We start from the raw sequence: 23,150 nt of genomic DNA on the forward strand, positions 1-23,150 counted from the left end.
TGATTGTATCTTCTTAAAATGAACCATTTCAAAAATTTTTTAATATGGAGTAAAATAAAAAAAAAAAACACATTCTTTATACAAAACGAAGATAATAGTATTTTCTATAATGATATTTAGCGGTTTTTAAACTTGCTCTTACGCTTTTCGTGAATCTTATCATGTAACACATTGTAAAGCAGAATTCATGTCAGTTTTTTTGTTCTTTTTTTAATCATTTTCTTTATTCGATTTTCATCCATACTTGATCCATGTGTCATCTGGTTTTCTTGCATCAGAAGAAAGAAAGTAATGGATGTTACCCAAATCTTCCTAGAGTTAGTGCAAACAGGACCGCAGATGGCAAAAAGCACAGCACACGGGTGCATTCTTACACAGACCTATTCACTTTATGAAAAGGCACATGGACTAATATAATTTTGTGTTATGCAAAATAAACAATGAATGGAACATGCACGTGAAACTTAGAAATGTAGTTCTCGGAAGAGTCTGGATACTGCAGGCAAACTCTGCAGGAAAAAGTTAGAAGCAGAAGCAGAGCTTCTCGGACAACCCCTTCCCAATTTGTATGTGTCTCCTTTTTAAAATAAACTTATACGCACCGTCCAGTGATGTTGGCACTGTCCTTCCTAGGATCGCGTACCAGTGTACCCAATCAGAGGCCGCTTCACCTTCCCCGTCTTTGGACAAATCGCTGACATGCGGAGGAAAGGAGCACTGCTGCTCTCCTTCTTCTTCCAGATTTGATACGTCTGAAGTCTGGGAGAGTTAAGTAACCGCTGATTGGCCACAGGGATTGTGTAATGCCACACTGGTATGTAATCACAGGAGAGACAATGCTGACATCGCTGGAACGGCGCCAGCACCAGAGGGGAGTATAAGATTTAGTATTTTAAAAAGGCGGAACATATGGATCGGAAAGTAGACAACCCCTTTAAAGAAAAGCCATAATCCTTTGGATTATTTCTGGGCTCAACATAATAACTAAGATACTCATGTCAAGCAGTTTCACTTTCCCAATGTGTTTGAGTCCTTTTGTCTGGGTATTGTTATTGTTAATAAGGAAATCTTGTATGGATAAGGTTAAATGGGTTGGGTTTATAGTGGCTGTGTGTTTAATTTGCATATGAGGGTTGCTCAAAAGCTCAATTGTATTACTATGTTCCAGGATGCAATATGTCTTAAGGGCCACTGGAGGGCCGTTCGATCCTAATGATACATTTTAATACCCGTTACACCCTCTGATCTACTCTTTCTTAATGTAAATGTTCTGTGTTTATGTTGATTGTTAAACTTTATAAATCTCAATAAAAATTACAGTTCTAAAAAATGAATAACTCCCTGTTATTACAGGAAACACCATATGTACATCAGCAGCAATGAACAGAACTAACCCTATCTTTTGTATTGAAGCATCTAATGAGCGTGTACAAAGATAATTGTGAAGTGGGAGTGAGAGAAGGATCAATTGTGATTGGTGGATCCTGTGTTATCTGTGTATAGAGGTGTTATCAGTCATTGTACAGGAGGAGGAGATGAGCTGTGATATCGCTTACAGTGATTGGTGGATTCTGTGTTATCTGTGTATAGAGGTGTTATCAGTCATTGTACAGGAGGAGGAGGTGAGCTGTGATATTGCCTACGGTGATTGGTGGATTCTGTGTTAGCTATGTATAGAGGTAATATCAAACATTGTAATCTTGCTTCTAATAGGATCCTGCTGAAAACGTTTATATGTTTTCAAAATTTTGTGTTTGTTGCTTATGGTAACAGTGTTCTACGCACGCGGGGAAATAAAATGGCGGAGTCTAATGCGATATTCACAGCAACTGAGAGCAGAGGAGGGATAAAATTCTTGTTTCTGCAAGGAAAGTTCGCAAAAGATATTCATGGTGATATGTCGCAGACATGGGGGGGATCAATGCCCTTCATATTCCACAGTTAAGAACTGGGTTGCCAAATTTAAAACGGGTCACTTCAGCACCAATGATGAGCAACGTCGTGGACGACCAAGAGTGGCTGTTGTTTCAAAGATCGTCGATGCTGTGCACAACCTCATACTGGAGAATCCACAAATATCAGCTAAAGCAGTAGCAGACATCATGGAGATTTCCCGTGAATGTTTTTGTGTCATTATCCATGGGGAAGCGATCTGCAAAGTGGGTCCCCAAATGTTTGACAACAGATCAGGGAAGCACGCGAGTGAAAACATCCTGGTCCATTTGTCACATTTGCGGATTGATAAGAACTTCCTGGAGTGACTGGTCACTATGGGTGAGACCTGGATTTATTTGTATGACCCTGAAAACAAGGAGCAGTCAAAAGAGTGAAGGCACAGTAGTTCTCATCCAAAGAAGTTCAGGGTGCAAAAATCAGCCACTAAGGTGATGGCATCTGTGTTCTTTGATAAGGAGGGCGTGCTGCTAGTGGACTACCTTCAAAAGGGTTCCCCTATCAATGCAAGGTATTACACTGAATGTTTGGACCAAGTGAAGGCAGCTCTGAAGGCCAAAAGGCGCGGCAATCTGTCCAAAGGAATCTTGTTCCTGCAAGATGCCTCCATTCACACTGCACAAGCGACCATGGCAAAACTGGCAGAGCTGGGCTCCCAGCTGGTTGACCACCCACCTTATTCACCAGATCTAACTCCCTCTGACTATCATCTGTTTCCAAACCTGAAGAAACACCTCAAGGATACCAAATTTCACACCATTTCTGATGCCATGGCTGCTACGGATGCCTGGTTTGAGGCACAACCGAAATCCTTCTTTTTGCTAGGCTTACAGAACTTGGAATACCAATGTAAGAAGTGTGTTGACATCAGTCGAGAGTATGTGGAATAAATGTAAAGTTTCATCATCCTATCTTGTTTCTTTCTGGGTAAGGCCAAAGGCTTATCTGCAGCCCCTCGTAAACATATAATAAAAACATTTCAAAAACTTATAATAAAAAGTAACACAAAAAACAGATTTAAACAATAGGTCATTTTCTGATAATAGCTTCCAAGTTTATTTATTTAACACCATTAATTCCATAGTGTTTTACGCACACTATCATCACTGTCCCAATTGGGGCTCACAATCTAAACTCCCACCTGTCCTCCGTTCCCGCAGTGTCCTCAGCTGCTTCTTGCAGCCCACTGACACTTAGACCTTTTGTGATCTCGTCCGGTGCACGGAGCCGCCACTGCAGGCTGCCATCATGGCTTTAGTGCAGTTGAATGCTTTACGGCAGCGGTGCCGCAAACCATTTGAACTGCTGTAAAGCACTGACAGCAGCGGCGGCTCTGTACACCAGACTTGATCATTAAGGGGTGCTTCTTGTGGACAGCAGGCACATAGACCCCTCCATGACCGCGTCCAATACACAGAGCTGCCGCTGCTGTCAGCGCTTTACTGCAGTTGAATGCTTTGTGGCACCACTGCCGTAAAGCATTCAACTGCAGTAAAGCCATGATGGCAGCTTGCAGTGGCGGGTCTGTGCACCAGACGAGATCACCGAGAGGTCTAAGTGCTTGTGGTCTGCAAGAAGCAGATGAGAACACCGCGGGAACGGAGGACAGGTGAAAATATTTTTTTGTGGGAACCTCACTGCGAGATCTGAGAGGCAGAGTCTTGGAGACAGGGAGGGTTTCTAAATTACCTAATTATACGTCGTATAAGACGACACCCGGCGTATAAGACGACATCCGGCGTATAAGACAACTTTCAACTTCTGAGAAGATTTTCACGGGTTAAAAAGTCGTCTTATACGATGGAAAATACGGTAAGTCTAGATAGGTTCACCAGAGTCTTCTCTGCCGTTACTTTGATTGCAGTAACTTAATATTTCAAGGTTCCCTGATTTATATTTTTTGCTATAAAGGTTACTGAATGTGTGTTTTACACTATACAGCAATTATTACTATTTGTTTAGTTGGTCATTTATAATTGAATTAACATCAGCATGCCCTTGACGTGCTTTTGTTGGCGTTCATGTGTATCCTTACAGGACACCTACAGACTCACTCACAGTTCAAGAGTGATAGATTAAAAGATTCTAAAATTAGGGTTATTTTTCTAAGGCATGAAAAATGTGTAAATTATGTGGGACTGATGTAAACTGTATGGGTTAATTGTTAATATGATTGTTCAGACGTTCTGTATATTCTTGGCGGCACATCCATGCTTACGTGGTGAGATGTGCTGCCGACACTGATGACATTCAGGTGCTCAAACAATCCAATCAGCCGTCTGAGGATATTATTTGTCTAATGGTCAATTGCTTCCCTGTTTACACAGGCCAATTATTGGAAAGCAACATTGTGTCGATTATAGACCCATGTAAAGCTGCCATTAATCTCTTGGAGCACTCAATTAATGAGAATACTGTTCTTTGGAAACACAATCTCTGAGCATGACACTTGTCTTAATCTTCTGATGTTAATTGTCACCTATCATATGCAACAGTTAAGGTACTGTCACACATAACGAGATCGCTAGCGAGATCGCAGCTGAGTCACCGTTTGGTGACGCAATAGCGATCCCGTTAGCGATCTCGTTATGTGTGACATCTACCAGCGATCAGGCCCCTGCTGTGAGATCGCTAGTCGTTGCTGAATGGTCCAGGTCATTTTCTTCAAAGGCGACGTCCTGCTGGGCAGGACCCATCGCTGTGTTTCACACTGTGTGACAGGGTCACAGTGACGGCTGAGATCGTTATACAGGTCGCTACTGCGACCTGTATTGTTCCTGCATCGCTGGTAAGATCTGACTGTGTGACATCTCACCTGCGACCTCCCAGCGACTTACCTGCGATCCCTATCAGGTCGCATCGTTTTCGGGATCGCTGGTAAGTCGTTGTGTGTGACTGGGCCTTTAAGCATTTAGCTGAGCACTGACCATCTCTTCCCTCTGCAGAAGCCTACAATAACCTCTACCTAAATCCATGAGTGACTGTACTTGTACAAACATGATGAATATTAAGAACAATTGCAGGCAAATGTGAATATATATATTAATGCATATTAAGCAGAATATATTTTAATGAACCTACTTGCTTTGTTACTAAGAACAATGTTTGGGAATGACATAGCATACAAGCTTTAGCATACAGACACTTTTTACATGAATTTCAGGGTTCAATAGTAACTAACGGAGCTTAACATGTTGGCTCTGTAATGTACAGTATGTACAAGCTGAAATACCACGTGTGCCTTCCCCATAGACTCCTATGGGATCTGTTTGGTGATCCACATAAAGTGTCTTTAGAATGTTCGTTGACATGTGACAGCAGTCAGCTATTTTGGTTTAGTTTTGTCTCCGTTCTGCAGGAGCATGGGCTGTGGAAGGAAATCATCTGTTCCCCTAACATTTTGTAGGACTCGGTCTAACTGTACACAGCTGCGTGGAAACAGCTCAAAGAAATACATATTTGCTAGCACATTACAAAGTTTACTCTGGAATTTCACCTGCGTCCTCGGAAAAAAATGTTCAAAGGAGAGATGGACACAAATTCCTACGAGAGCGATTATGTAATTAGAATTCTTATAGAACGGCCCTAGAATATCTCTCTTGTTTGTTTACTGGAAATGAGGTTTTGTGGAAAATATGCTTCATAATGTGATATGTTCTCAACTCGATTCCTCCCTATTAAATAGTTTGGACTTCCAACTATTCCATTTTGAGCTGGAACTGATTTTCTGCTCAGATTTGGATGTTTTGATTTGTTGTCTTCTATTGGCTTTACACTGGACAGAATGACACAAATTTGCAAAAAGTTTAAGCATTGGGCTTTCTCTCATTAAAGCGTTACACTTAAACCTAAAATCTTGGGTGTAACGTCACTTTTCCCCAATTGTACATTTTAATGAGTCAGTAAGCAAAGTTAGTAAACACTGAAACCTCAATCTATATCCTCAATCAGCATAGGGTCATTAACACAAACACAATTTTCCCATGGGGAAATTAGAGGCACCCTAACTAAAGATTGATAAAACGTAACTTTTATTACTATACACAAAATAAACAGACCAATCTAAAATTAACAAGTAGAGCAACCCAATATGTTTGCTGAATCATATTGGCAAATTGTGTTTGAGTAAGCAAAGTTAAAGACCCCTAAACACATTAGATAGCTGTTAGCCGAATGATCGTTCAACCAACAGCTCTCACTCCCGCCTCCCCCGAGGAATGCTCGCCCAAATGCTGCTGTCTGCTCTGAGATTCGCTGTGAGAATCATGTGCCAGCGGATTATCTACAGGGAGAACAAAAGGACAGGCCATTAAAATTCCAATGTCCCCTTATCATTTACCACGGACAGTCGGGAGGCCTCCATACATATTAGACTGTCAACCAATCCTGTTGGCATAGAAAGGATCTGCTGATTTTAGTCTGATGTCTATAGGGGCTTTAAAGAGTAATCACCAGTCTGGAGCTTCACCTTTTTATTTAAAGGGAACCTGTCACCAGATTTGGCGACTATAGCTATGGCCACCACCAGTGAGCCCTTATATGCAGCATTCCAGAATGCTGTATATAAGTGCCCAGGCAGCACTGTATAATGTAAAAATCACTTTTATTATACTCACCTGGGGGGTGGTCCGGTCCGATTGGTAACGCTGCTCTCTGGTCCAGCGCATCCACTATCCACTGTTCTCCTTCTACCCAGCCCAGTATGGATAATGTGTCCTACGTCATCCACACAGGCTGGCATTGCAGTCCTGCGCAGGCGCACTTTGATCTGCTCTACTCAGGGCATTGAGTATTGTAGTGTGCAAGCACGAGGAAAGGTTAAAGACTGCATGTGCACTACAATGCTAGGATCTGCCCTCAGCAGATGTGCTACACTTGCAAGCTTCACACTCATTTGTTCAGAAATGCCTAGAGTCTCCAATGACCCCACCACCTCACCACCGCTGGAGCTGCCGCTTCACCATAGCCCCACCTACTGTTTCGTCCCCAATATCCTATAGAAAGTAAGCCTGCAAGGGCAAAGCCCTCTTCCCTCTGTACCAGTCTGTCTATTGTAACTTGTATATATATTTTGATTGTAACACCTTCTCATGCAGAACACCATAGAATCAATGGTGCGCTATAAATATTATTAATAATAATAATAATAATAATAATAATAATAACAACAAATGTGCTCTCAAAGTAACCCTAATGTCCACAAACTTCCAGGTTCGGTGATCCCTGCATGCCAAACGGGATCCCATAACCCTTTTTGAAATGACAGAGTGAGATCTCGCCCTTTGCTCTAACCCAGCTCTGCCGTCTACTTTACTATCATTAGAGGGGTTTAACATATTTAATTTGGGGCTTCCCATTCTTTTATTAAATAAAAAAAGGCAGCCCCAGATTGGAAATAGGTACTCTAAGGGGTACTTTGCACGCTGCGACATCGCAAGCCGATGCTGCGATGTCGCACGCGATAGTCCCCACCGCCGTCGCAGCAGCAATATCTTGTGATTGCTGGCGTAGCGAACATTATCGCTACGCCGGCTTCACATGCACTCACCTGCCGTGCGACGTCGCTCTGGCCGGCGACCCGCCTCCTTCCTAAGGGGGCGAGTCGTGTGGCGTCACAGCGACGTCACACGGCAGGCGGCCAATAGCAGTGGAGGGGCGGAGATGAGCAGGATATAAACATCACGCACACCTCCGTCCTTGCGCATTGCAGCCGGTAGGAGATGTTCCTCGCTCCTGCGGCTTCACACACAGTGATGTGTGCTGCCGCAGGAACGAGGAACATCATACCTGTCGCGGCACCGGCATTATGGAAATGTCGGACCCTACACCGATGATACGATAACGACGCTATTGCACTCGTTAATCGTATCAAAAAGAATTTGCACACTACGATATCGACTGCGACGCCGGATGTGCATCACTTTCGATTTGACCCCACCGACATCGCAGCCGCGATGTCGTAATGTGCAAAGCCCGCCTTAGACTGTGATGAACCTTACACAGGTATTTTCTGTTATGCCATAAAAACAGAGAATTGAAAGCAGCATTGCCAGATCAGTTACATGAGGGACCTTAAGAACTGGGATGGTGATCATTTTGCAAAAAAAAAAAAGAAAAGTAACATGATGGTGTCTCCTAATGGTGTTTGCAATCTGAAGAAAATGGTACTTTTTGGACACACGTATAGAATCAGGTTTCACCTGTAATAAAAAAAAGTGTGGTAAAAAATGGCATCTCAAAAAGCAGCAATTTGGAGTAAAACAGATGCACATTTGAGATGCCATGATTACCTGCACAGCTTTCTACCAGACTATAGAAATCTCTATAAGTCATGTTAAGTATGGGAAAAAAAAGCAGACAGAATCTGTGGCCAAGTTTTGTCAGCCATACAGGTGACTTTACACCATATAACGCTCCATTCTCACTGCAATGCAGCTTCTGACAGGATCAATATAGATCAGAACTGGATCAGCACTGATCAATGGATTATCAGGAAGACTTCATTCTGAGAATAAGGATAACCCCTTTAATTATTTTCTTTTCTTTTTTTAGATTTTCAGATTTTATGGGGATAGAAATATAAATGAATGCGTAGAGACTGATAGTGACTGTATTTAGTTATTTTTACAGGCTTCTCTGTCCTTTTTTATGCTACAGAAAACATCTATTACCCAGGACACCTGCATCCTTTGAAGGTTATATGAAAGCCACGCCAGGTGAGGAAATCTGTTGGCTCCATGCCAACCAAACAAATACACTTATATTGTTGGTAAATGATACTTTAAAGGTTGCAGGTTTGTTGAAACTTGTTTTGGCTAAGCAAGGTCATCATTATATGAAGTTCTGTGAACGCCTCTTACTGTTCCTCACATGCACATCAGACAGGTTAGAAATGTTCTGAAGCCGTGAACAGGACAAGAAGGTGCTCGAGCTGCGGGCGCCCGTAATGAGACGTGCTACCCGTGTGTATCAGAGATGCATTATTTCTTGTCTAGATTAATCCTTGCCAATACACAGACTTGTCTGCTTCTTACACGCTACGGTTTTCAGTTCACACTTCATCTTAAAAGGGAAGGACGTTATTAAAAACTGGCAACTTACTAAAAATCCGATGACCTATGTTGGACATACGCCTGTATTCACTGTTGGCTGATCACTATCTCTCCCGCATATGCACACAAAGCTGGTCATACACAATAGTTGAATTTCTTTTATTGAGGAGACCGCTGTCCAGTATCTCTGGCGGCTGTGACCATTCCAAGACCATCCATCCAAATTCCATCGGGTAAAACCATAATATTCCAGTATCCAGAATGCCATAAACTGTATCCTTTTAGAAGGATCCCCATCTCTTAAGAAGTCCCAACTACTTTTGTGTGCCCGTATTTTTAAAGCTGCAGACGTTTTCTATAGAAAGATAAGGATTTCTATTACTTTCGTTGCTGACGCACTTTAACGCAAATTGAAATCATCATAGCTAATCCCAAACACACTGGGCCCAAATCAGTTATTAGTATTATTGGATTGTGGTGACAACCGCAGAAACGCAAAAAGAACTTACTTACAACCTGGTTGGGTTTAAGACTTGGACACTTGGCCACAGTGATAATCACTCAACTGTGAGAATGGACACGGAAACCATCTTTGCCAGCATGACAATGGCAGAAGCTAATAATATTTGGTTAGTAATAAATTTAGGATATGATGCACAGGAATGGCTGTGGATTTTGTGGCAGAGGTGCTACAGTTCTGCTGCAGGTTTCGGTCTTTGCATTGCACATAGTAAAATCCACTGTGACAGCAGTACCGCAAGCTGACCCACTGTGGATATCAATTTACACAGTAGTTTCTCTCAAGGCCGGAGGATGATGGTAAGATCTCATGCTGGTACTGCCAGTTGCACCCACCTGTAATCTGCTATGTATATGGTCCATTTGCACAAGACACAGATATACTGTAGTATTGAGCAGCATATAAAGCCATAGTAGAGAAATGTTCATTATCGAAAAATGTATAATTTTCATTTTTAATCATGTGGCCAATAGATATTGACATCCGGTCAAAATCTAATGATGTATAATATGAGATAAAGAAATAATCAAACTACATTTCAGATAATAATTACCTGTAGAAAAAAAAAAGCTCAAGCCCCATAGGTGTAGAAAAATGAGCCTGTCATATTTGATGAAAAAACATTTTAAGTCTGGGTTGATCGATGGGAGTAAGAGGCTGCAGTTTTGTGTTGTTCCTCGGGCTGTTCGCTCGTACCTCTTTGTACAGAATGTTTCATTATATTGTCATGGTGGATACAGTTCAGCTTTTTTTCGTTTTTGAACTTAAATTGAAAATCAGAAGGTTAAACCAAACTGTTAAGTGTGTCTCTTCAGAACTGACACTTAATACAGGATATAAATCACTGTGGGGGCCTGTTATTCTTTCAGGAATGCAATTACATAGGTTCAAATAAAACATGAAAGAAGGCTACAAGTTTTAAAATGTACTACGTTCTCGAAAGCAGGCAAGAAGGAATGTGAAGCAGTTAAAATATGCTAACATCCACATGTGGTACATGAGAGGATTAGAAGAGCAGGTTTCTGTCGTTTAATGACCAGGTCCTGAGTAGGCCAGGTATACTCTTTACCAACCAGTTCTGTCCTCTGTGGAGCCAGGTGTGTGCCGTCCATCCCTGATATTTACCACCAGACTCGAAAGAAAGATTTAGAAATATCCATTATTGAAAAGGGGTAAACTGGAAAGAAGCTTGGTCCCCAGCATAGGACTGGCAATACTACTTGATATGAAAAGTTCAGTCCAGCTAAACTACATGACCATCCCCTTAATGGCACAGTCAAATTGTACAAACCTTTTACAAGTCACCAGTTCAGTCATTAATTATACACAATAGATAGCTGGCAGCCAAAACAGTCTCAGGAGAAAGTTACATTTCTCTACTACTATACACTGGGACCCTCGACTAAGAATTCAGGTGTTCTCTATGGGGAGAGCAAAGTAAAGGCCAATTTAGACTGACCAATTTCAGCCCATAACCAAAAGCTGATCGATGTTTATGGCTCCATTCACATGAGCCAACAAAACTGTATGGAGCAGAACCTTTGTTGATCTGGTCATTGTGCCCCCGTACAGGATGCATGTCGACTGCATAGGGTGATGCGATGTTGATAACTATGATTTAATGGCCAATATAAATGATCAGCCAACCAATGAACAAACTTTCTTATTAATGCTTGCTGGTCAAAGGGGGTTGGCCACTTTTGCTAAACTGGCCAGGACTTTGGACAATAAAAGCCACGGCTCATGTGCTTAAAGACCAAAAGGATTGGGCGCTGGAATTCGAACTGCATGATCCCCATTTCCCCTGACAGCATCTGTTGGAGGAAAGTTGGGAAGCCTCCATACATAATGCATGGTATGTATTTGGATATATACTGACCAATTGTTTGCCAAAAGTAGACTATTTTGGCATATACCAAATAAAGAGAGCTCTAGCGATACTTTAGGTGTGCACAATGTGCTTTTTTTGTTTGATATACGACCTTCAGTTCATAATGTCAAGACAGATTAACCCAAATAATAACAGGCAAAACTACAAGCCTATCCCCCAAAAGGCTGTAAATACAGATTATTACCTGGTATATACAAAATGCAAACACTTTTCTGAATTAATACAAAGTTAGCTGTTCACAACACGGCTAAACACCTAACAATCCCTTCTGCCTCTTTACACTAGGACAACTGCACTTTTTTTTACCACACTGTTTCCCATGGGTCAGGCTGAGTACAATGAACTTATACGTATGTAAGAGGGCAGTGTCACATTTGGATGCTTTATGGCACCACATCACCTGAAAGTTACAAGGTGTTGCTGCCTACACTGTACTTGAAGATTGCAATGGTTCATCGATTTACTGTCCAAACAGATCTCTGGTTACAAAAGATAAATAATGCAAAGCAGTGAATTATTAAAGAACAACCCCGCTATTGCACAATGTATTCTGTAAAGGAGTAAACAGACAGTACGCTGCATGAACTAAAGGAACACAAACATATTGCCTGTCATCTACAACTGTCCACCCAGTCAGATGTAAGAAGCCGAAGTACAGCCAACACAGAACGTTCCCACCGCCTGTACAATGCAGCCAGTTTATATCAAATGCTGTATAAAGGACTCATCAAATGAGAGACTACAAATCAAGTTTATAAAAAATAGAGACAAAGGTATTTAATAAAAAAATATCATGTAGGGAAAGCTTGGCACGCACGGACCTGGTCTGACAGAATAATCCTAACATTTTACTCGCTATCTACATTATCTGATACATGACAGTAACACTACAGAAAATGCACCTGTAATGGTGATCATCATAAGATAGAAAGTGGTCTTGAGCGGACCCGGACCTGAAAAATCCGGCAGCGGAAGATCCGAGTCCCTCTCCCTCTCCCTCTCCCTCTCTCGTCCCGGATTCCCCTCCTCATTGACATATATTGGGCGGATTCCGGATCGGATTTCGGACTTCTGTGTCAACCCGACAGTGATCCGCCAGACCCGGATTATTAGCAATCCGCTCAACTCTAATAGAAAGTTAATTATTTTTTCAGTACTATGATATTGATGACCTAATGTACACAAGGTCCTTAGGGTAGGTCATCAATATCCAATGAGTGGGGGCTCAGGCCCCCCGTACACCCAGTGGGCAGCTGTTGCTGGCTCAGTCACATTCTCAGGTACAACAGACTTAAGCCCGCTTTACACGCTGCAATGTATCTTACAATGTGTCGGCAGGGTCACGTCGTAAGTGACACACATCCGGCATCGTAAGGTACATTGCAGTGTGTAACAGCTACGTGCGATTGCGATTGAACCGTAAAACGTTCATCGCATACACGTCGTTCATTCCTCATGAATTGAACGTCAGATTGTTCATCGTACCCGGGGTAGCACACATCGCAGTGTGTGACACCCTGGGAACGATGAACAGATCTTACCTGCGTCCTGTGGCTCCCGGCCGGTAATGCGGAAGGAAGAAGGCGGGCGGGATGTTTACATCCTGCTCATCTCCGCCCCTCCGCTTCTATTGGCCGGCTGCCGAGTGACGTCGATGTGACGCCGAACGTCCCTCCCACTCCAGGAAGTGGACGTTCGCCGCCCACATCGAGGTCGTATGGACAGGTAAGTACGTGTGACGGGGGTTAATCGTTTGTTCGGCACGTTCAACAAATTGAACGTGCCACACATATGATGGGGGCGTTGCAAATCGCATACGATATCGTATGCGAAATTGCAACGTGTAAAGCAGGCTAACTCCTGTTCAAAAGAGCTGATCTGCGGCAACAAAACAGTGTGACGGAAATGTGGTCTCCCCTCCGCCCATTGTGCACATCCGCTCACTGCCAGAGCTGGTAACAGATGATTGGTGGGAACGCTGGACCACCAGCAATCTCATATTAATGACTTACCCTAAAAGTAAAGTCAGCAAATTTGCTATAGCAGAAAACCCTTTTTACATGTGATAAAGTGAAACTTTCTTTTTTTTTCTCAGAGAAAAGACATGGAGAACATTTCTCTCTCATGAACAGCCAGCAACATTCCACCTAGAAAGTGCCCCAATGCTGCAATCAATGACCTCTGCTGAGATGCCTGGAGATCAGTGAATACCATTAGATGTACAGGTAGCCATACACTTCAGAAAACTGCCAACTGAACCTGTCATATTGGAGGAGACCAGCCCACTATCTAATACCTATTTTGGGGTCCAGATTTTTCTTCAAAGGCAGTAGTCAGGGGAAAGAAGGGTCCAATTTCCTTTTATTCTTAATCGTTTATTCCTCTCAGAAGTGAGGGGTGCCAGTGATTCAACATCTATATTATACCAGCCAGGATACATGGATGATCGGCAGGTACACTGACGAGCAAAAGAGTAACAATGTTTTGAACTTTTGACTTTCAGTCTCCATATCTCTCCATCCACTACAGCTTTGAGCGTGAGACTACCTTCATTTTTACATAACAAGAATCTGCATAACTAATCATATGCTAAATAGCTGCAAATCTATATTCTGTATCATATAGCCAAGATGATTGCATATAAAATGATGGTAGTCTCACGTTCAAAGCTATAGTGGATGGTGAGATATGGAGCCTAGAAGTCAAAAGTTCAAAACATTGTTACCCTTGTGATCATCAATGTATCTATAGAGCAGCAGCTCACCTACCAATGTGGACATGAGTGGCGCCAGAAGAACACATTAAGTGAGATAGGTTTCCTATGGAGAAGAAATCATACATCAGGTACTTATGTACTTGGGGTCAGAGAGAAACCAAACTGTATGTTCAGCTTACAGACACTTCTCTACACTCCTCCTTCTAGACTTGTGCTCTTTGACACTAATCGACCTCTCCTACTACAGATCCTCGAATCCTTTGGTGTCATAGACCTTGCCCTCTCCTGGATCTCCTCATACCTATCCAACCACAATTTTTGTGTCTCCCACTCCCACACTACCTCCTTATCCTGCTCTCTCTCTGTTGGTGTCCCTCAATACTCTGTTCTGGGACCCTTACCCTTATCGATCTATACCTTTGACTTGGGACAACTCAAAGACATTTGGCTTCCAGTACCACCTCCTATATGCTGATGACATTCAGCTCTATCTCTCTGGCCCAGATGTCATCTCCGTGCTGTCCAGAATCCTGGATGGTATCAGCCATAGCCTCCTTTTTCTCCTCTCGCTTCCTAAAACTCAATGTGGACAAAACTAAACTATCATATTTTAAGATATATCTAATTCCTGGTGTGCACATGTTTACATGCAGAGCTTTTTTTCCTTCTCTTTATAGACAAAACTAAACTAATCATCTTTCTGCCAACTCCACTAAGTGATCTATCAATTACAATAAATAACATCACGCTCGTCCTAATATCCGAAGTCTACTACCTAGGAGTAACCCTCAACTCTGCCTTGTCCTTCTTACCGCACATCCAAGCTCTCACCATCTTCTACTGTATTCAACTCAAAAATATTTCCAGAATCTGTCCTTTCCTCAACTGCCAATCTACGAAAATGCTAGTGCATGCCCTCATAATCTCTCATGTCGACTTGTGCAACATCCTCTTCTGTGGCCTCACTACTAATTCTCTCACAACTTTCCAGTCCACCCTTAAAGGGGTATTCCCATCTGCAAGATGTTATCAAAATATGACGTAGATATAATAATTGTAATATTAGCAAATACCTCCAATTAGAAATATAGTATAGTTTTCCTGATATACACGTCTCTTATTTCATGTGTACCTCATGTGTTAGACAAATAAACCATTTTTAACTTAATCCATTTGGAGTCCTTCTCTTTCATCGAGGCAGTGCAGAGGAACTTAAGATTACTGCACCCGCGGTAAAAAAACGCGGCAAACCGCACCCGAAAACCGCATGTGGTTTGCTGCGGTTTCACCGCGGTATTGTTCGCGGTATTGCCGCGGTTTTGCCGCGTGCGGGTTGGGATGTGCTTTATTGCATTCAATGCAATAAAGCACATTGAAAAAAAAAAAAAAAAAAGTCATTTAATTCTGAGATAGTAGATAGATAGACAGAAGAATAGATAGAGGGATAGATAGATAGACAGACAGATAGAGGGATAGCTAGAGGGATAGATAGAGGACAGATTGCTGCATTTCCCACGGTCGGCAGTGAGTTCACATTACCGGCCGTGGGAAATGACCGGTAATTACCTCTGCTGTCTGCTGCTTTCATTCAGCGCTGTGTCTGTGACAGTCGCGGCTGGATGTAAGCAGCGCAGGACGTCGGAGCTGTGGATTACGCCGGAGCTTTGGTGCGGGAGGGGTTAATAAAATAGTGAACGAGGCTTGTTTGTTTTATTTAAAATAAAGGATTTTTCTGTGTCTGTGTTTTATTCACTTTACTTACGGGTTGATCATGTCAGCTGTCACATAGACGCTGCCATGATCAAGCCTGGAGTTAATGGCGGTGATCCACCACCATTAACCCCTTGTATTACCCTGCTGCCACTGCTACACGGCGGCAAGAAGAGCCGAGGACACTCCGGTAGTGCCGCATAATGCATGCGACAGTGCCGGGGCAGCTGCGGCTGATATTCTCGGCTGCCGGAGGGGGAGTGAGGCGGGGGACATTAACCCTGCCCCTCTCCCTCCCCAGCCTGAGAATACCGGGCCGCCGCTGTGTGCTTACCTCGGCTGGAAGGTAAATATACAGCGGAGCCCACGTTCTTTGTTTTCTATATTTCCGTTTTCTTTCTATGTGTGTTCTATGTGTCTGTGATCTATGTCTGTGATGTCTGTGTGAGTGTGATCTGTGTGTTTGTTTACTCTCTGCTCCGCTTCCTCTTCCTGTAATGACATCACTTCCCTGCAAAATCGCAGACAGGCGATGTACATTACCGGAGGTAAACCGCGAAATACCGCAGGGAATAACGCAGGAAAACGCAGTGAACCGCACAGAATTTGCTGCCTGCGTTATTCCCTGCGGGATTTCACGATTAACATTGGAGTCAATGGAGTGAAATCCCGCAGCGATGTGCGGAAAAGAAGTGACATGCACTTGTTTTTGCTGCGGGATTCCCACAGCAAAACATGCAGCTGTCAAATTCCGCCCAGTGCGCACAGGATTTTTTTTCTCCATAGGATTTGCTGGTGATTCACTGCAGAGATGTTATGAACATTTTCTGCAGCGAAACATGCAGCAAATCCGCGGAAAATCCGCGGCAAAATCCGGTAAGTGCGCACATAGCCTTATTGTCTCCTATCTCGGTGTGCTTCACCCGCAGATCTGCAGCAGGCTGTCACACATGCATTAATAGTTGTGTCACACACCACTATCCCAGGTGAAGCGATAATAATTTCATCTCTAGCCCTATTATACCCAGTTAAGACACTACTGTGCTTATTTTCTGCCTTAGTTTTCTCCTTACCTCATGAGCAGTTATTTTAGCTAAAATATCCCTGGTTACGACCACAAGCAACCTAATGTCCTGCAATGTCCTACATTGGATATGTAACATAGGTAATCAAGAGAAATATACTACATTTACTCCTTATTGGGATAGGATCTTGGAGATGGAAATAACTCTTTAACTCTGCTGCCTGACTAATCCACCTCACTCCTCACTACTCCTCTGCCTCTCCCCTATGCAAACCCTTTCATTGGCTCCCAATTGCCCAATTCAATCTACTAACACTGACCTACAAAGATGTTCATAATCTGTCTCCTCCGTATATCTCCAACTAATCTCCCGATATACTCAAACACGTAATCTCCGCTCCTCCCAAGACCTCCTTCTCTCCTCCACACTTATACATTCCTCATCCAACTACCTCCAAAACCTCTCCAGAGTATCCCCTCTCCTCTGGAATTCTGTGCCCCAACACATCAGATTATCTGCTGCACTCGCAAATTTCAAATGGAACTTGAAATCCCATCTCTTCAAGAAAACCTACAATCTGCAATGACTCCACTGCCACTTTACAACTGGAGCTGCCACAACCTCCCCATTTACTGTCTCCTCTCCATTATCCTATAGAATGTAAGCCGGCAAGTGCAGTGCCCTCTTCCCTCTGTACCAGTCTGTCTACTGTAACTTGTATCTGTATTTTGTATGAAACCCCTTCTCATGTACATCACCATTAAATCAATGGTGCTCTATAAATAAATAAATAATAATAATAATAATAGCTAAGTTATCACCTATCTCTTGGTTTTTCCTTCCGCTCTCTATAAAGACACATCTGCAGGTTTTTCCCTCCGCTCTCTATAAAGACACCTCTGCAGATTTGTCTCACTAGCTGACATGAACTTAGAATAAAACTTTCCTGTTTTAAGTCAATTAGGAACCAAAATTATTTATATTTGCCAAATGGCAGAATAATGAGAGAAAGAGAATGTTTTAAGACATTTTTATTACTTTCTGGAAAGTTAGAAGTTTCCCTCCATGTCATTAGTATTTGTTGACATTGCCCTTACACTGTGTGACTTGGGTGAAATGTTTGGGATCTCCTTCTACAAGCTTCTCCGAATAGTTGGTAGAAATTTGGGCCCAATCCTCCTGACAGAATTGGTGTAGCTGAGGGATGTTTGTAGGTCGTCTTGCTTGCACCGACCTTTTCAGCTTTGGACATAAATTTTCAATAGGATTCAGATCAGGGCTGTAGATCAGTATGTGGCAATACTGCAGCAACATCTCAAGACATCACATCACATCACAAGATGGCCATTCCAAAACATTGACGTTGTTATCCTTAAGGCACTTTGTAACCAGATTGACTTATGTTTTGGGTCATTGTCTATTTGGAAGACCCCTTTCTGCCCAACCTTTAAGTTCCTGGCTGATGTCTTGAGATGTTGCTGCAGTATTGCCACATAATCTTCTTTCCTCATGATGTCATCTATTTTGTGAAGTGCACCAGTCCCTCCTGCAGCAAAACAACCCCACAATATGATTGATGCTGCCACCCCTGTGTTTCATAGCTGGGATGGTGTTCTTAGGCTTCAAAGCTTCTCCCTTTTGCCTCTAAACAAAACGATGGTCATTATGGTGAGTCTCTAATTAATTCAGATGTTGCCAATAAACCTATCAGAAGCTTCCAAAGACATGACATCATCATATGGGCTGTCCCATATTGTTTAAAGGCATAGTACTCTAAGGGGCACTTTGCACACTACGACATTGCAGCTGCGATGTCGGTGGGGTCAAATCGAAAGTGACGCACATCCGGCGTCACAGTCGATATCGTAGTGTGTAAATCCTTTTTGATACGATTAACGAGCGCAAAAGCGTCGTTATTGTATCATCGGTGTAGGGTCCGGCATTTCCATGAATTGGGAAATACCGATGTTACGATGTTGTTCCTCGTTCCTGCGACAGAACACATCGCTGTGTGTGAAGCCGCAGGAGCGAGGAACATCTCCTACCTGCGTCCTGCGGTTCACGCCGGCCATGCGGAAGGAAGGAGGTGGGCGGGATGTTTACGTCCCGCTCATCTCCGCCCCTCCGCTTCTATTGGCCGCCTGCCGTCGCTATGATGCCGCACGACCCGCCCCCTTAATAAGGAGGCGGGTCACCGGCCAGAGCGACGTCACAGGGCAGGTGAGTGCATGTGAAGCTGCCGTAGCGATAATGTTCGCTACGGCAGCTATCACCATGATATCGCAGCTGCGACGGGGGCGGGGACTATCGCGCACGGCATCGCAGCATCGGCTTGCGATGTCGAAGTGTGCAAAGTGCCCCTTAGTGTATGTAAATGTTCGACTTTGAAGAAAGTAATAAAAATGCCTTAAAACATTCTATCTCATTATTCTGGCATTTGGTAATAACAATTAACCTAAATAATAATTGACCTAAAACGGGAAAGGTTTATTCTGGTTTCATGTAAGATAGTGAGAAAAACAAGCAGATGTGTCTCTTTAGATAGTGGATGTAAACGTCTGATTTTAAGTATGAGTGATATACTCCATACAATCTAGTAAGTTAGTGCCTAGGTGATATTTTTACTGTAATGTCCATTTAATCTGCAGCTATTTAAAGAAGTCTTCTGCTAGCAGAAAAAAAAATATGTGACACGTTAAAGAGTGATTACCTTTCGTGAAATTGTACATACACAAGCGTTTTTCTGAACTGTTACATAGGAAAGGGAATTCACTTGTTTCAGGCTCGAACCCAATGAAGGTAACTATCTGTGTTTTACCATAAATCACCAACTCCCTCCTCCCAAAAATAGAGTTGGCAAAACCAAAATTAGCTTTCATGTATCTAAGTGATGCTCACGGTCTTGACTAAAGTTATAGCCTGCGTACCACCTGGTCCATCTGATTAAAAGGCTGCCCATAAACTATGTATCAGTACTTTTCTAAAACAGAAAAGTAAAATGTATCGTATTTTACTCTGTCGTAGGAGAATTGACATGTCTAGTGCATAGAGTTGGGATAACTCATAGATTTCTCACATGGCTGAGAGTTTATAGTGTCACATGGACTATTCCCTTAGGCTTGAAGAACTTCATAAGGTCTATTGATCTCTGAGCAGAAAACGTGTGAAGTATGTTAGGACAAGCCGCCGGCGTTTTATTGTTTGATGCATTTGTGCACATAATTACAATTATCTAGGGTGTGTTCACACAATTTCCTAAGTGCTTTAAAGTTCACAAGCCTTAAGTTCCTTTTTTTGTACTGCTACTTTCTCTTAATTCCAGTTTTACTCAAATTGGATATTTTTCCCTCTTTAAAAAACTTCCTTTTTTCCTATAACTTTATATACTAAGGCAAGCATATGCCTTTATGTGCATTCCCATAGTTTACAACCACAGATAAAGGTTACAGTGGCCAACAAACAACACCGCTGCTAGTTATTTTTTGTGCTTGACAATCTGTAAGTTGATTTCTTCTGGCAATGGTGAGAGGTCGCAGTCGGCACCTTCTACGATGTCCGCATACCAGGATCTACACTAGAAAATACATATATACAGTCTCATAAAGCATGAGATAAGGGTGGTACTGGATATTAGGATTTTTTTCCCAAGTTTATATAATCATTATTATATTTACATAATTCCATCTAAAGTTTATATGTTTGTGAAAGTACCGTAGATATAGGCCTTATGTGCTGCTGGTACATTCCTATCTTCAGACTACGTGGGTAATATACTAACCATGTAATGCATATTCCAGGTTTTCTTTTGGATGTGTAATAACAGCATTGGCAAATCGAGCCATATATATTTGTGACTATGAGAAACATAGGGACACTCACTAGCACCCCTAATTTCTATGTATTTTTATGGAGATAGTCCCAACACAATGACTCAGTGCTTAGCTTTTATTGGCTGCCACAATTACCTTCTAGTGAAACATTCTATTTTTAATTTTAGATCTTCTGTGATACTATCGTCATGCAGTGGTCAAAAAGAATCTTTTAAGAGAATAACAACAAATTTCTCTAAATTCTAGTTTATTTGTTACTTTTATAGAAGCATATCCAGCATTCCTAGTGGAGGAATGTTTATAATAATAGACACGATACTTAAATATTTGATGAACTGCATAAGGGTCTGGTATTGTTGGATACAGATTAGGGGTTCGTACCATACACTGGGTGTTCTGTTTTCTGTTCATCTCTTGCGTTACTTGGAGTGAGAGCCACGGGCACTGACCTGCGGTTAACTCATGCTGTCACCACTTATCACTGCCCACAACTGCTCACACACTACTGTATGACCCACTGCAGTGACCTGGGCTGACCTCATGAGGTCATCTCAGTAAACTGCAGTGGTTCACACACAGAACAGTGAGTGAGCCTGCAGTGACTTCTCTCCCTGCCAGTGAGGAGCCATATGTTCTTCATTGGCTAGGACAGTGAGTATGGAATGTTGCGGGACCTCCTTTTGGATTACACAGGACATTGGTTAGGGTTTTGAAGGGAAATAAATTGGTGAATGAGGGTATATTTTACTACTTTAAACATTTTCTCTTTATAATTTCAGATTCACTTTTTGGGAACGTCGTGGGACATCTCTATGGATTGTCACGCTCCCCGGTTCCCGTGCGGTGCTCCCCGGTTCCCGTGCGGTGCTCCCCGGTACCCGTGCGGTGCCCTCCAGTCCCCGTGCGGCGCTCCCCGCTTCCCGACGGCGCTCCCTGCTCACCACTCCGGTCCCCGCTCCTCCTTTCCATGGCTACCCTGCTCCCTCTCCCTCGCCGGCGTCCTCCATGCGTCCTCGCTCCAGGCGCCTCTCTGCATCGCAGGACACTCTGCCCAGCACTCCTGCTTCTTCAGCGCCGCTGCCTTCCCTGGTCTCTGGCACTCGGGGCTCGCGCATGTGCATTGGGGCGCGCGGTCATTGACCCTCTCTTAAAGGGCCAGCATCCTAAAACAGGATATTGGCTTACAGGTACAGGGTATAAGAGGATTCTTCTTCCAAGTGGGCGGGGCCTGTTCTACGTGTTTAGTAAGCTAGGAGTTCAGGTCCCCTTTTGCCTTGTCCGATATTAACCCTCGTTTGTCTCGCAGAGCCTGTCCTGTGACGCCAACCGGTTCTATCCTCGACTGCTGCGGAACTCCTGTCGGTGACTCCACCATCTTCTTCAGTCTGGACCCGGCTCCGATCCCCAGCTCCACGTGGTGACCTCCGTCCTCTTGTCCAGCTGGATCCGGTTCCCGCCTGTCATCTTCATCCGACACCTGGACCGGAGCCTTGTTATCGGGACTACCACCTGGAGCCCTGTGACCTCAGGGACGTCTTCCTTCCTCTTTCCCGGGACGGACTGTTCCTGTACAGCAAGTGCTTCGGCTACCGTGCATTAAGGCCCTCTGGCGGGGTGACCGGACAGTCCCTGTATAGGGGTTAGCTCCGGGTTGCTCCACTGGAGGAGTCCGGTGCACGGCCCAGAGGTTCCACCACCAGGATCTTACAGCTAGAACAGGCCATGGATCCCGCCAAAGAACTGGCATCCCAGCTCACCGGATTACAGCAGGAACTAGGACGTCAACGCAAAACCCAATCCCACATGCTGGCTTTCATGACATCGGTGGACACCCGCCTGAATACGCTACAAGCGACAGCCACGTCCCTGGCTACTCAGTCCACATCCGCAGCTCCCGTAGGGGCTTCCTTGGAAACCTCTAAACTCCAGCTGGCATCTCCGCCCCGATATGCTGGGGATCCTAAGACCTGCAGGGGATTTGTGAATCAGTGCTCCCTCCACTTCAAGCTTCTTCTGCACCTTTTTGCCTCAGACCAAGCCAAGGTTGCGTTTGTGATGTCCCATCTAGAGGGTGAAGCACTGGCCTGGATGAATCCCTTGTGGGAGAAGGAGGATCCTGTGACCAACAACATCCAGGACTTCCTGCAGGCTTTTCGCACCACATTTGACGAACCTGGAAGCACCGCCATGTCCGCTTCATCACTCCTCAGGTTACGTCAGGGGACCTTGACGGTGGGCCAGTATGCCATCCGCTTCCGCACCTTGGCCTCAGAAGTAGGATGGAACAATGAGGCTTTGACTGACGCCTTCTGGGAAGGGCTCACTGGCCGCATCAAGGACGAGTTGGCTGGCCGCGACGTTCCCTCCACCTCGGATGCCCTGATTGCTCTAGCAACCCGAGTGGACCTCCGTTTTCAGGAACGATCCAAAGAACTGTCCCGCGAGAGACGTCC

General features: G+C 43.6%; 1 long non-coding RNA gene across 1 annotated transcript in view; it reads left to right on the forward strand.

The window, feature by feature from the left end:
- The window catches only part of LOC142257937 (uncharacterized), a 901,785-nt gene that overhangs the window by 867,608 nt on the left and 11,027 nt on the right, over positions 1-23,150 (forward strand). Inside the window, exons 6-7 of the long non-coding RNA XR_012727682.1 lie at positions 8,611-8,669; positions 13,512-13,641. This is a non-coding gene — a long non-coding RNA (uncharacterized LOC142257937). The remainder of the gene's footprint in view (positions 1-8,610; positions 8,670-13,511; positions 13,642-23,150) is intronic.

The sequence above is a fragment of the Anomaloglossus baeobatrachus genome, chromosome 12 (genome assembly GCF_048569485.1).
Source record: "Anomaloglossus baeobatrachus isolate aAnoBae1 chromosome 12, aAnoBae1.hap1, whole genome shotgun sequence".
NCBI lineage: Eukaryota > Metazoa > Chordata > Amphibia > Anura > Aromobatidae > Anomaloglossus > Anomaloglossus baeobatrachus.